The 14,212-nt window shown below is 40.7% G+C and overlaps 1 protein-coding gene and 1 non-coding gene across 2 annotated transcripts in view; one reads left to right on the plus strand and one right to left on the minus strand.

Annotated features, from left to right (window-relative positions):
• Nucleotides 1-14,212, plus strand: part of ZMAT4 (zinc finger matrin-type 4) — a 529,730-nt gene that overhangs the window by 483,754 nt on the left and 31,764 nt on the right. The window lies entirely within an intron of this gene.
• On the minus strand, nucleotides 10,186-10,247 carry LOC129401484 (U7 small nuclear RNA). The gene has a single exon (XR_008628375.1). It is a non-coding gene; the product is annotated as a U7 small nuclear RNA (small nuclear RNA).

The following is a 14,212-nucleotide window of genomic DNA, read 5'->3' on the forward strand; positions in this document are numbered from 1 at the left end:
GGCAAGAAAAATCAAAAGTGTGAAGACTGGAAGTTTAAAATATCACTATTTGCAGATGACATGATAATGTACATAGAACAACCTAAAGAGTCCACTAAAAATTTCTTAGAGACAATAAACCAACATTATTTTTGTAGACAACAAAAATAATGTGCAAAAGTCTGTTTTAATTCCATGTGCAAATACTAAACTAGAAGAGAAAGAAATATGAAAGTTCTACTGAAATCAGAGTCTCAAACTATCAGGTACCTGTAAATAAACTTTTAAAATGGTGAGAAACATGAAACACTTATAGAATGTAAACTAGAAGTTACTAGTGGTATTTTGGTTTGTTTTGGAGCCACACCTAGCAATGCTCAGGAGTTATTCCTGGCTCTGCCCTCAGGATTACTCCTGGCTTTGTCCTCCAGGAATCACTCCTGGTGGTGCCCAAGGATCATAGGGAATGCCAGGGATCCAAGTCCAGTCAGCCACATAAAAGGCAAGCACCCTAACCACCATATTATCACTCAGGCCTCTAGAAATTACTTTTGAAAAAAATAGAACAGGAAATTCTGAGATATTCTGAATTCTGAGAAAAATAATATGGAATACATTTTATTCCTGACTTCATATTATATTATAAAGCTATAGTAATAAAAACTCTGTGGTACTAGAAAAAGAACTTACCTCAGACTAATAATTAAGTGTTCAAAGATAAACCCTAGAATTTATATCAGTTAGCCTATGAGAAAGGATTTATGTGCATGAATTGGAGCAAGGAAAGGATCTTCAATAAATGTGGGAAAAACTGGACAGCTACATTAAAACAATGAATTGGAACCATATCTCAAACTTTAAACAAAAGTTAATTCAAAATGGATTAAAAGCCTATATATTGGAATATTGTCCACAAAATATATTGAAGAAAAATAAAGGAAGGACTCTTTAGGATATGTATCTCATAATTGTCTTTAATGATTTAACTCCAGATGCATAAACAACAGAAAAAAAAGAGAAATAGTGCGACTACATCAAATAATTTTTCACGGCAGAAGAAATGGAAAGGAGACACCTGTTTATAGGGAGAAAATATTTGCACACAATGCATTAGATACTGGGCAAATATCCAAGACATATAAAGCACTAATCAACCTCAGTAACAACAGTGACAATCTGTTTTAAAAAATGGGAAAGGAGATGGAACAGATATTTCCCTGAAAAGTCAGTCCTCAAAAGTGGCCAGGGGGCATAGGAAAGCTGTTCTTTTTCACTTATTATCAGGGGAATGTAAATCAAATCAGACTCCTCACACTAGTGAAAAGGACAGATATTAAAAATATGTAAACAGGACTGGAGAGATAGCAAAGCAGATAGGATCCTTGCCTTGCACGTGTCTGACCGGGGTTCAATCCCCAGCATCCCATATTTTGCCCCCTTCACTGAGCACCACCAAAAATGTTCCTTAGTGCAGAGCCAGAATTAACCCTTGGATATCACAAGGTATGGCCCAAAATGACAGAGAGAGAGAGAGAGAGAGACAGAGACAGAGACAGAGAAAGAAAAGTTTTCTTGGGATATGGTGTAAAAGGAGCCCTCATTTACAGTTGGTGACAGTGTTTTCTGGTTCAGACTTTACAGAAAATAATATAGAGATTTCTTTTAAAAAAGTAAACATATGACTCCAATATAGCTGACTGATTTCACATCTTAGGATGTTTATGCCCCAAAACACAAAAACCTTAACTTAAAAATGCTTATGTTCATTGTAGCACTTAGGATAATAGCCAGAATATAGAAACAATTGAAATATACAATTATAGATGATTGGGTAAAGATTTTGGGTAAAAATTTCATAAAGATTTTGTGGTATATATACATAATGGAATATTACATAGCTATAAGCTGGACTCCATGCCAGGCTGTTTTCACCCAAGGTGCCCCAGAGTGGGGTGGGTGAGAATCCTTCCCGCCCCAAGAAACCAAGGCCCGGTAACTGACTACCCAACCACTGCCATGCTCTAGGTCGCTTTTCAGACACATTATAAGAGACTTCCTACCCATTTTCCATAATTACCACACCACATTTGATGGATTTCAGATAGTAGGCAACAAATCATAGAGAGTAATACATATATACACATACATATATATACACATACATATACATATATACATCTATATATGTATATATACCTCTTGAAGAGACCGGCAAGCTACCAAGAGTATTCCACCCACATGAGCAGAGCCTGGCAAGCTACCCATGGCGTATTCAATATGCTAAAAACAGTAACAATAGGTCTCATTCCCCTGACCCTGAAAGAGCCTCCAATTGTTGGGAAAGACACGTAAGGAGAGGCTGCTAAAATCTCAGGGCTGAGTCTAATAGAGACGTTACTGGGGCCCACTCAGGTAAATCGACAGACAAACAATGGGATGACAGTGATACAGTAATAAGAAAAGATTGTATCATGCAGTTACCACTGCATTGGAATTGGAGGGTATAATGGTAAGTGAAATAAGTCAGCGAAAGAACAAATATCAGAAGTTCTCACTCATCTGTGGAATATAGAGTGGTAAAAGAATGGAAATAGGTAATGTTAAACAAAGATAAACTTTGGGTCATAAATTACAATATCAATTACCAAGCAGAGGATGGAGTATTACGGGAGGGGTAATACCAACTGAAGGTGACCTAGGACAGTGCTAGAAGGTTGTGGGAACTTTGGTATTGCTAAAGTGTATTAACACTGTCATAAATATAATGTACACTTACATTATTTAAACCCTTGTACCTGAATTGCAAAAGACAAATTTTTGTAAGTGAAAACAATTGCTTGTTTGGGTGTGAACGTAAAAGAGCCATCATATACTTTTGGTGTATATATTAATTTTTCCAGCTCTACAGAAAAAAATTGGTTATTCCTAAAAATCTTAAAAATAGACTTAGCACTTCATCCTGTAAATACACTCTTAGATATCTATCTGATGAATATAAAAACACTAATTCTGGATATAGATATAGTTTAAGTAGTAGTATATTCCTAGACTGTATGAAGCAACAACCTTTATATCCCGCACTGCCTGTAGTCCTGGTGATCCCCCAAAACCCCTGGAACTGGGAGTATGACATTGCTATTCAAGCATCAGGGCAGTGGCCAAAACTAATCCAATAAGAGCCATGTATATACATTCATTTACTGTAGCCCAGATGTGGAAACAACCTAAACTCCCCACAACCAGTGAGTAAAAAACAGATGTATATATTCCCAATAAAATACTACTCACTTATAAGAAAATAAGTCCTGCTTTTTTGAGTCACACCTGGCAAAGCTAAGGGGTTACTCTTGGCTCTGCACTCAGGAGTTACTCCTGGTGGTGCTTGGGGGACCATATGGGATACCAGGGATTGAACCTTAATCAACTGCATGCAAAGCAAATGCCCTACCCACTGTACTATCACTCCAGCCCCAGCATATACAGTCTTGTAACCAAAACAACTCTCTATGTTTTTAAAATAAAGACAAATTAAAGAAAAAAATTGATAAAGTAAATGTACAACTCCTTTCATTTTCTTTGTAACTGTGTAATATGAAGGTATCTCAGTGGTAAAATTCAACTGTGCAAAGAGCATCACATATTTTTAATTAAAAGATCAGCTTAATGGCAGAGACCTAGCTCATCAGGTAGGACGATTGCCTTGCATGTGGGTGATTCGTAGTTGATCCTCAGGACCAAATATTGTCCCCTGAGTACCTTAAGAAGTAACCCCGAAGAACAGAAGTATTTCCTGAGCATCTCAGCATGTGCCTCCCCAAGATCAGAATAATTTATTGCTATTTTTTTTTGCTTTTTGGGTCACACCCAGCGATGTTCAGGGGTCACTCCTGGCTCTGCACTCAGGAATTACCCCTGGCCATGCTCAGAGGACCATATGGGATGCTGGGAATCAAATCCGGGTCGGCCCGTGTGCAAGGCAAACGCCCTACCCGCTGTGCTATCACTCCAGCCCCAAGATCAGAATAATTTATACTAATAGTTTATATCCCACCAAGCAGACAGAGTAATCAGCTGAGATATTTAAGAGGTTTTTAATTTTGAAGTTTCAAATTTTGAAACCTTCCCTTTGTGTTGAGTCCCCTTGCTGTATAGTTCAGTTCCTACAGTGACATTCAGCACAGTGGCCCTTTTGTTCACCAATGAAAGATCAGGAGTTTTTGTTTTATTGTTTTGTTGTTGTTGTTGTTGGTTCGTTTCTGGATTTTTCTGTATGAAATTCCCTCCCTAGTGCTATCTACTAAGTATTTGCTCCTAAATTCCATGGCAATTACTGTTTATTAGAATTTGAGATTTTTTTCCTTGAGTCACAAATTATTTCTCTCCTGAGCTTTCAGGATCAGCCTTTAATACACAGCTGAGAAGATTTTAATTCAAAGTAGTGTGCCAATAAACCAAAAGAAAGGCACCATATGGGAGTAACTTGGTTAATACCCAAGTCAGAAGGATATTTTTTTTAATTTTATAAAGGAGTTCACAATATTTGGTTACATTTAATATTCAAACATCATCCCACCACCATCACACCTTCCTACCACCATATTTCAGATGCTTCCATCCCAAACCTCAACCCTTGCCCCAAAACAGAACTGAAATAATATACTTTGTATTGTTTATTATGAAAAACCACTGAAAATGCTATACAAAAGTTTCCTTAGAGGAAAGAGTGTGAGTATTGTTGTATTTCACCCAGGGGCCATTCAGCCCTTCTATAAGAGACCACTAACATGTTGTTAAAAGTTGAGCTTTGCAGACCAGGAATAGGTTACTAGTGGGTGAGGCTCGGCCCAAGCGTGTGGAAAGCTGCCGTGAACATGGCAGTGGTTGAGTTCTGAAGGTTTTTGACTGCCGAGGCTGGTTACCTTGGGGCAGGAAGGGGTCTCACTGCCCCTGCTCTGGGGCACCCAGCCTGGCACGGGGTCTGGTGGCATGGTTATGGCGAGTGTTCTATTATGCTCCCTTCTGGGAAAGAAGGACACTCGAGTCTGGATTGTGGCCTGTGATAAGATGATCTGACGCCAGCCAGAGGTGGTTTACGGGCGTGACTGCTGAGTTGCCAGAAACAAGGGGATATGGGTAGTGGATCCCAGTTTCTGGTTCCATTGTACCCAGAGTGTCAGAAGGATATTGTACTTGATTTACCCATATCAAAACAGTAAATCCTTACCCAGAGTTCCACAATTTGCCGAATTACTTATCACTTCTCACTCTTTCTGTCCATATCATCGGCTTTCCACAGGTATGTTGAAACCATTTGCTTATACTGAAACTTTGTCTTCACTCACTACCTCGACATAACAAGCATTTATGAAATGCCAACTCATTTTCAACCTCCCCACTTCCTGCTTTGTTAACACAAAGAGAAACACCGCAAAAGTGGTGGACTGGGTAGAGAGAACTATACCCAACAAGGGTAAGTTTAGAAGGTCATTTAGGAAACAAAAGTATCTAAAATAAAAGAACCCAGAAATGTGAATCAGAAGTGAATAAAACCACCTCCTATCCCTGTATGTCTTTACTATTTATAGAATGCTTTCACATGACAACCTAAGTTATTCCTTAAAACATCCCAGTGAGGCAGGCACTTTACATATGAGCAAACAGGACTCTATGTTCTGAGAGATAGCTCAACAAACAAATGTACATGTGTTGCACATTGAAAGCACTCATTTGAGTCCTAACACCTGTACCGCATGATTCTCTGAGAACTGAGCCAGGATTATCCTTTGAGCACTGTTTGTTATGACCCAAATGCCAAAAACCAAAAAGTGAGAGGGAGACATAAACAGGACTTCGCAAGAAATGATATGTTCTGGACCCTTAGAGCAATAGCAAGGTGGGACTCAAAGGGCAAACCACTTTCTGCCTCTACTCTAAGGAGCTGGGATGAATGAATGAATGAATGAAAGCAATGAAACTTCGAAGTCTTAAAGATCTTGGCTCAAATCTTGGCTTTAGTACATAGGAGTTACATGGATTTAATGGAGATTTTGTTGGGGTTGTATGAGGGGATTAGGGATATGATTTATTGAAAATTGTCTCTGTTTTTACAGTTTTATTATGAATGGGTCAATAGAGATGAATCTCTCAGCACAACACTTGCAACTTCACTGTATCACTTTATTACTGTCATCCTGTTGGTCATGGATTTGCTGGAGTGGGTGCCAGTAATGTCTCCATTTGTCTCTGTTGTGTGCTAGTGAAGCCCAATGGCATATTGGGGGCTCTTTCACAGGAATGAGGACCATCGTTATTACTGTTTTTGGCATATTGAGTATGCCACAGGTAGCTTCCAGGCTCTGCTGTGCAGGCAGGATACTCTCGGTAGCTTGCTGGGTTCTCTGAGAGGAACAGAGTCTTTTGGAGCAGCCTCTAATCACTTTTACAGGTGTTCCCAGTCTACCAAATGTAAGCTTTTGGTCAACTGGCATTTGTAACAATCTGCACACTGACAAACATGCACCTGCCTGTGTCTCTGAGCAGCACCTGGGACATCTGTGGCCTCAGGTTGATATCCCTGTGGTTGATGGAGTGCACCCAGAGGTTGTTGAGCAGCTGGCAGAGCAGGACCCTATCACAAAGAGTCTGTGCCAGGTTGAACACCTGAGCTGAGAGACCCAGTTCTCCCTGTGGTTGACTGACAGCACCTCACAGTGGATGAGTCACTGTGCACATTGCCATCAGGGCTCTATGTCCTACGGTGTTGCAGCTCAGCCAGGCAGGGACAGGCGACAATGCTGTAGCTGCCGCCGCAGTTTCTCCATGCCCCGACAATGTGTTATGCTATTTTGTCCGAATCTTGCAAAAGTAGCTGCTGATACCATCAGGAATCACACATAGAGTTCCAGCAGGGATCACGGGTAGAGTTCCATGCCTGGTGTACTGATCTGCACGTTGTCTAAGGAGAGATGGTGAGCCGGGTTCAGGAGAGCGCAAGGTGCTTGGGTGGCATTGGTGACATCTTGCTTCTAATTGGAAGACTGCAAAAAAGACTCAGTAAAGACTGAGAACCCCCAGTTTGGGAGTGGAGAATGCAATCTGGTGTATCAGTCTCACACTCTTTGCTACCTTCAGGAGGGAAAGCTAGGGACTTTCATTTTCTCTGCCACAGGGGAAGTGGAGTGATGAGACTGTGTTTTATTTTTATTCTTTGTTTTGTTTATTTTTTGGGGTGAGCCACACCCAACAGTGCTCAGGTTTATTCCTGGCTCTATATGCTCATGAGTAATTTTTGGCAGAGTTCGGGGAACCACACGTGGTGTCAGGAATCAACCCAGATTTGGGTGAGTGTAAGATTAGTAACTTGTACTCTGTACTATCTTTCAGGCCTCTGGATAGACTAATTTAATTATAAACATCAGAAGAATAATTGCCTTGCCTTTTCATTTTCTTCCAGATATGGCTTCTGCCCTCAAAGAGCCATAGCTGTGACTCAGGCTGTTCAGAGTTATACTGGTACAGTGTGACCATTACCAGGTGTAAAACACATATACTTCAGACTGGAATTTGTCAGAAAGACAAAATCACAAATCACGAATCATGAAATCCCCGTTAATTGTCGATTTCTCGAGCAGACTCAGTAACCTCTCCATTCATCCTTTCCCTGAGATCTTAGAAGTTTCTCTCTACTCGGCCCTCCCAATGATGTCACACTGGAGGCTCTTTCAGGGTCAGGGGAATGAGATCCAGCTTGTTACTGGATTTAGCATATGAATACACCATGGGAAGCTTGCAAGGCTGTCCCATGTGGGCAGGAAATTCTCAGAAGCTTACCAGTTTCTCCCAGAGGGAGAAGTAGGCTACAAGATATCTTCTGGGAGTTTGCTTTTAAGTCTCTGGGTGCTGACCATTGATGAAATTACACACACTTGAGTTCCTCTGCCGGTACCTTCATGCGTGAGGCCTATCCGAACGTGTGGAGAGGGGCTTCGAGCATGGCTGTAGCTAGGTTCCGGTGGTCTTCTGCCGCTGGGAGCTCTGCTCAGGGTGGGGAGGGAAGCTGGAGCCCATCCCCTCCAAGGGGCCCCGGGGAAGACAGCCAGTCGTGCGTACAAGAGACTCTCAAAAGACAAAATACCGATGTAAATTTTCTCTAGATTTTAAAAGTGAAGGGAGGTAATTTTTGCTACTGTTTCTCTTCCTCAACCTGCTATTTTGTTGAGGATGAAGATAAAAAAAATATTGTTTGTTGCCTTCCCCCAAGTGTTACCTCTCTAGAATGTTCAATGTTCACTAGTCTCATCTCTGTACCCTCAAAAAGACTATTTAAAGGATCCATTGGAAAATTTGTGTTCAAGTATTGAGTTAGTGTAATAATCAAAGAATGGGACAGAAAAAGAAATAGTTGTTCGCCTGTACTAAGTGTATCTGTGAGAAAATTAACCCAAACCAAGGGCTCATTATGTAAATTGTACCATTTTAGGTTTCTGATGGTTAGTGCATTCTGTTAAAGGGGCCAGTTGTATGTCTAAAGTACACTTTTCAAATTTAGATCTCTGTATGCAAAATACTCTTTTAATCTTTGAGTACTAATGTTTTTGGAAGTTCATATGACAAATACATTTTCCTTGGTCATAGAGGAAGCCTCATGACAATATTTAAATGGATCTACACAAACCCATTCTACCTGAAGGAATGCGAGCCATATATGTTGTGTGTAGGAAAATAAAACTGGTCACAACATTCAGTGTCATGAATGTCACCATATCATAATAGCAAATGAATTTAGAAACATCTTTATTAAAAAGGAAAACTTATTAAGAAAACTCTTTTTGTTTTGTTTATTTGGGGGAGGAGCACACCTGGCAATGTTGAGGGTTTACTCCTGGCTTTGCACTCAGGGATCACTCTTGGTAGGATTTGGTGGATTAAATGTGGTTCTGGGGATCCAGCCCTGGACTGCCACATGCAGAGCAAGAACACTAACTCCTATACTACTGCTCTGGCCCAGGATATATTTATTACTTACTTTCCATGGCAATGGTGCTTTGGTATAAATCAATCAACAGAAGTCATGATTCCCAGTCAAACTTTGTTCCCAGGTAAGAGAAACACGGCAAATGAATTAAGTCAAAGTGAGTAATAAAGTAAGATAGGTAGTAAAAGTGCTCGTGTTAATGGAAGTTCAGAGACAAGATGAGTAAGGTTTCATTACTTTGGGTCAGACCAGTGGGAGCGGCAATAAAGTGATCTCAGGTAAGGAGTTTTGCCTAAACAGAGAGATCAGCTATATGATAAAAATTAGCTATAGAATCAGTAGCAGAATTATCTCCATGGCACTAGTTTTATTGAGTGAATAAGAATAGATATGGGAAATGATGTGGATCCAGTTTATGCAATAACTAAAAATATTAAACTATTTGGAGTTTATTCTGTTAAAAATATGAGTAGTTGGACTGGAGAGAAAATATAGCAGGGAAAGTGCTTGCCCCGTGTGTGGCCTACCCATGTCTGATTCCTGGCACCACTATGCCTCCCGGAGTAGTGCCAGGAGTGATCCCTGAGCACACATCAAGGAGTAAGCCTTGAGAATAGCTCACTGCCTTAAGACTAAAGATTAAAAAAAAATTTTGTTATTGGATTCCACACAGAACAGATTGATGGTCTGGAAAGAGAGAAATTGGCAAGTGGACAATAGATTAGTTGAAACAATAGAAACTTTACTAGCACAGTTGCAAAGTTTTTTGAAAGATAGAAAAAATATTAATAAAATATAGATAAAATTATCAGAACCTACTAACAACTTAGATATGAGGAAGCAAAGAGTATCTGTTAACTTTAACACAGCATTTAAATGAGATGTCTGGAAAACAGCAATAGAGATTTTATCACCAAAGAGATCAAGAGTAAGTCTTCCCTTGGTCATTACTTGCCTATGCCTTGTTTGCAAACTCTTTGGTTTAAGGCATACAGGCCTGTCTCTTGCTGACTCAATCCTGCCTAGGTCCTGTACCACTGAGAATCCAGATGTAAAAATTCTCAGAGATATTTTTCTCTGCAGAAGGGCAAGCTCTACCTTTGTCTCTAGACCCGTATTCTCTGCCCAAAGTTTCCACAGCACACAATCACTGTGACTAATAAGTTCTAATGACTTAGTTTTCCCTAAAATAAAATATTTAATAGGACACATGAGGTATAGGAATATGGACATTAATTTTTCTGGTAGAGACCTGAAAACCAGCTAGAAAAATTCTAAAAGAGCTATTACACTGACAACTTCTCAATAATGCTCGATGGTAAAAGCAATATGTAGATATAGATACACATAAATGCAGATATATGTTCAAAAATGTTAGAAAGAGAGTTCAACATAAGATATTGATGCTGAAATAGGAGGTCAGAATCAGAATTTCAAGCTGAAGAGTTATTACCATATAAAAATATATATCAGCTTTACTACTGACAGAAATACGGGCACAAAAGGAGCTATCAGAAGTATAAGCAGCAAAACTTTGCACCACAAATTTTCCCAGTTCTTGTTTTGGTTTTAATAAGACATTAGTGAAATGCAGCTTTATGTTGGGGAAGACAGGATCCAATTTATATTTCATTTTGGAGAAGTAAAGAAAAACTTGTTAGCCTTTAATGAGCTAAGATTCAAAGTTTAAGCATTGGGAAGTTCTAATATTAGATAATTAGAAGAAAAAAGAATCAGAGAAGATCTGTATGAGGTGGGTCAAGTGAGAACAGACATGGGTTGTGGGAAGTGGCAAGTCCTAAAATGTATGCCAGCCAGGACTGCTTGCTTCCTTGCCCAGAGGGTTTCCTTCATCATTCCTACAACTCTTTTTTTTTTATTTAAGGAAAACCGCCTTTCATTTTCTATGCTTATATTTCGACAGAGTTCAACAAGAGAACATATTCACCAGCCAGTGCAGATCATTTGGTGAATCTTTGTGACCAGCACTGTGGTATGGAGCTTTCATGCTTATGTGCACTGAATCATAGCACTGAATCTATTGGGACAGAAATAGACAACAAGCAAAATGTTTCCAGTTCAAAATCAAGTAAAAATACATCACAGACTCACTCCAGTAGATATCCTGAGATTGGCCTTTTTATCTAGGCCCTGAAATATAAGCGGCTGGAGGTCTCTTTGAAGCACTGTGCTATTCAACCTCTGAAATAAAGACTTGCCCGCTAATGGGAATGCCGCTTTTCAGTGTAGAGATGGATCACTGAGGACTTAGCCTAGTTATTCTATAGGAATATCCATTATCACAGGATACAATAGGCTTAATATATAAAGATAGAAAAGTGTAAATTTGGTGTAGGTATGAAAAGGTGTGGCAACTCCATGAGCAGAGTGGAGGACATGGTGCTCTGCTTCCTGGTGCAGCAGACACCTGCTGAGGGAAAGGCCAAAGAAAATGTCTGGGCTTTGATTTCACTCTACTTTTCCTGGTTAAAACACAGAAAACAGTTAAGAGAAATACTTTTAGAGGAAGTTATTTGTTTGTTTGTTTTTTCTTTTTGGGTCACACCTGGCGATGCACAGGGGTTACTCCTGGCTCTGCACTCAGGAATCACCCCTGGCGGTGCTCAGGGGACCATATGGGATGCTGGGAATCGAACCCGGGTCGGCCGCATGCAAGGCAAACGCCCTACCCGCTGTGCTATTGCTCTAGCCCCTAGAGGAATTTAATTTTGCTGTGAATGAAGAAGTATTCACGAGCAGTCAGAGAATAACTTGACCACAAAGCTTAGCTTCATAAGATGACATAGATACCATCAGACACTTGCTTATCTCACTTTCTTCTAGGAAAGCTTATACAGTAATGGGGGAGGGGACTTCATACATGTATTCTATTATTTGGGGATCCAAGAAATTTATTGGATAAGTAGAGGGAGGTGGGCCATAAGGAGATCAAAAACATGAGGTAAAGTCCTGTCTCTTCTTTACTCTTTCCTATTTTGTGGTGATTCCGTGCAAAATTCTAAAACTCTGTGGATTTCCATCTATTAATCTGAAATGTAAACACATTAATGAGTACTTTGGGTTTCTAACAAGGATTGAATGAGATGAGTGAGAAAAGTCTAAGTTCAACAAACACCTGGAAAGGAAAGAACATTACAGGCAGAATGGCATAGGTAAAGGCCTAGAAGCCTGAATGGTGGAAAAAGTATGAGGTATTGAAGAATACTGATCTGACAAATTCAGGCTAAAGTTATTTTACTATATAAAATATTTTATTTTTTTAATTGACTTTATAATTACTATGAAAATTACTAAAATGGCATACACAATTATGTCTTATGGTGTGTCGTGCGGCCTAGAGTGTGGTGGTGGCTAGGTAGTGGATGTAGTGGGGGTCAGCCAGTGAGATATTTATCTGGCTTGGGTAGGGTGGGGCGTCTGGGTTTGACCCCTCCCTCAGATGCTGAGATTGGAGGAGGCAGACAGAGGATCTTGTTTCCAGGTCTCCTTGAACCTAGAGTTCAATGTTGCAAAGTTCTGCTTACCTGGTTTTGCGGGCTTCACTCATGCGTGAGGTTTGGCCCAAGTGTCCGGAGAGTGGCCTGGAGCGAGGCAGTGGCCTCGAGACACACCATAAGACACTAAATACCCATTATTCTCGCACCATAATTGATAGCTTTAAATTTGGTGTGAACCATGGTAACAACTCTAAGGGTGATTGGAGGCCGCCCTAAAAACCTCCATCCCTCTTGGAGGGCCTGGCAAGCCACCAAGAGTATCCCACCCACACAGCAGAACCTAGCAAGTTACCCGTGGCATATTCGATATGCCAACAACAGTAAAAACAATTGGCCTCATTTACCTGTCACCAAAAGAGCCTCCAATACGGCAGCATTAAGAAAGATGAGCAAGGAGAGGCTAAAAAAATCTCGGGAACAAACTAGATTGCCCAAACGAAGAAAGACTAAAATGATCGTCTGTACTTTTGAAGTACGTACGCTGGCAAAAGAAGCATCCATCGAGGACCTGATAGTGCAAGCACAGAAGATCAAGTACGACATTAATGGTCTGACAGAAACGAGAAGACATCAATCACATCACGCCATTTTCGACACTGGAGAAGAATTGCTCCTTGGAACATGCAACAACAGAGGCGTCGGTGGCGTTGGTGTCCTTGTCAACATGAGCTTGGCCATGAACATTGATTCATTCGAATGCCTAACAACCCAAATCGGATGATTATGCCTGAAAAGATTTGGCTCACTGGCTGCAGTTTCTATCTTCGTTGTCTATGCACCAACTTCCAACTACGATGAAGAAGAAATTGAGAGGTTCGACATGGAACTGGAGACATTCTATAAAGAAGACCACACCTTCTACAAGATCATTGTTGGTGATTTTAATGCGAAGATAGGTCTGAGAAGGTCATCAGAAGAGCTCCACATTGGGATCCATGGCCTAGAATAGAACGATCAAGGTGAGAGACTCTCTGAATTCATCATGATGACCAAGACCATCCATGGTAACTCACAGTTCCAGAAGGCCGAATCTAAACGCTGGACATGGGAGTCTCCCGGTGGATAATTCCACAATGAAATTGACCACATCATATTCAATCGAAGGTTTTGCCTCACCAATGTAACTGTTATCCCAAAATTTCAAATGGGATCGGACCACCGTCTCCTTCATGCAAAATTCTGCTTCACAGAGCGGAGAGAAAAGTCGACAAACTTTAAGTCTAAGAAGGCAACTCCCAGAATGACCACCAACTGGGAGCTCTTTAGCACTATTGCAGCAACGTGGGAAGATGCTGTCCTTGACAACATCGACGAGGAATACGATCGACTGGTTCAGCACCTCCATGACTGTGAGAAGAATGCCGAGAGTGAGAAAGCCACAAACAGACGCCTGTCTTTGGAAATTCTCGAGCTCATTCACCAATGTGGTTTGGCAGGAGCCTCAGGCAACCACAAGCTAACATCCAAGCTCACACAGCTGTGCAGAGATGTGATAAAGGAAGACCTTAAAGAGAGAAGAGCAGCAATGTTGGCCAGTGCAGCGGAAGCCGGGAAAAGTATTCGCAACGCTCGCTATCCTTTGCCAACTACAAGACCAAGACGACTGCCCTCCGATGTCCCGATGGATCTATCACATCTTCCAGAAAGGCAATAGAGAGGATTATTCACGACTTCTACTCGGATCTCTTTGACAGCCATGTCCACCTGCCCACATACCAAATTCTGCAAGATGGATATGTTG

Source organism: Sorex araneus, chromosome 1 (genome assembly GCF_027595985.1).
Source record: "Sorex araneus isolate mSorAra2 chromosome 1, mSorAra2.pri, whole genome shotgun sequence".
NCBI classification, from domain to species: domain Eukaryota; kingdom Metazoa; phylum Chordata; class Mammalia; order Eulipotyphla; family Soricidae; genus Sorex; species Sorex araneus.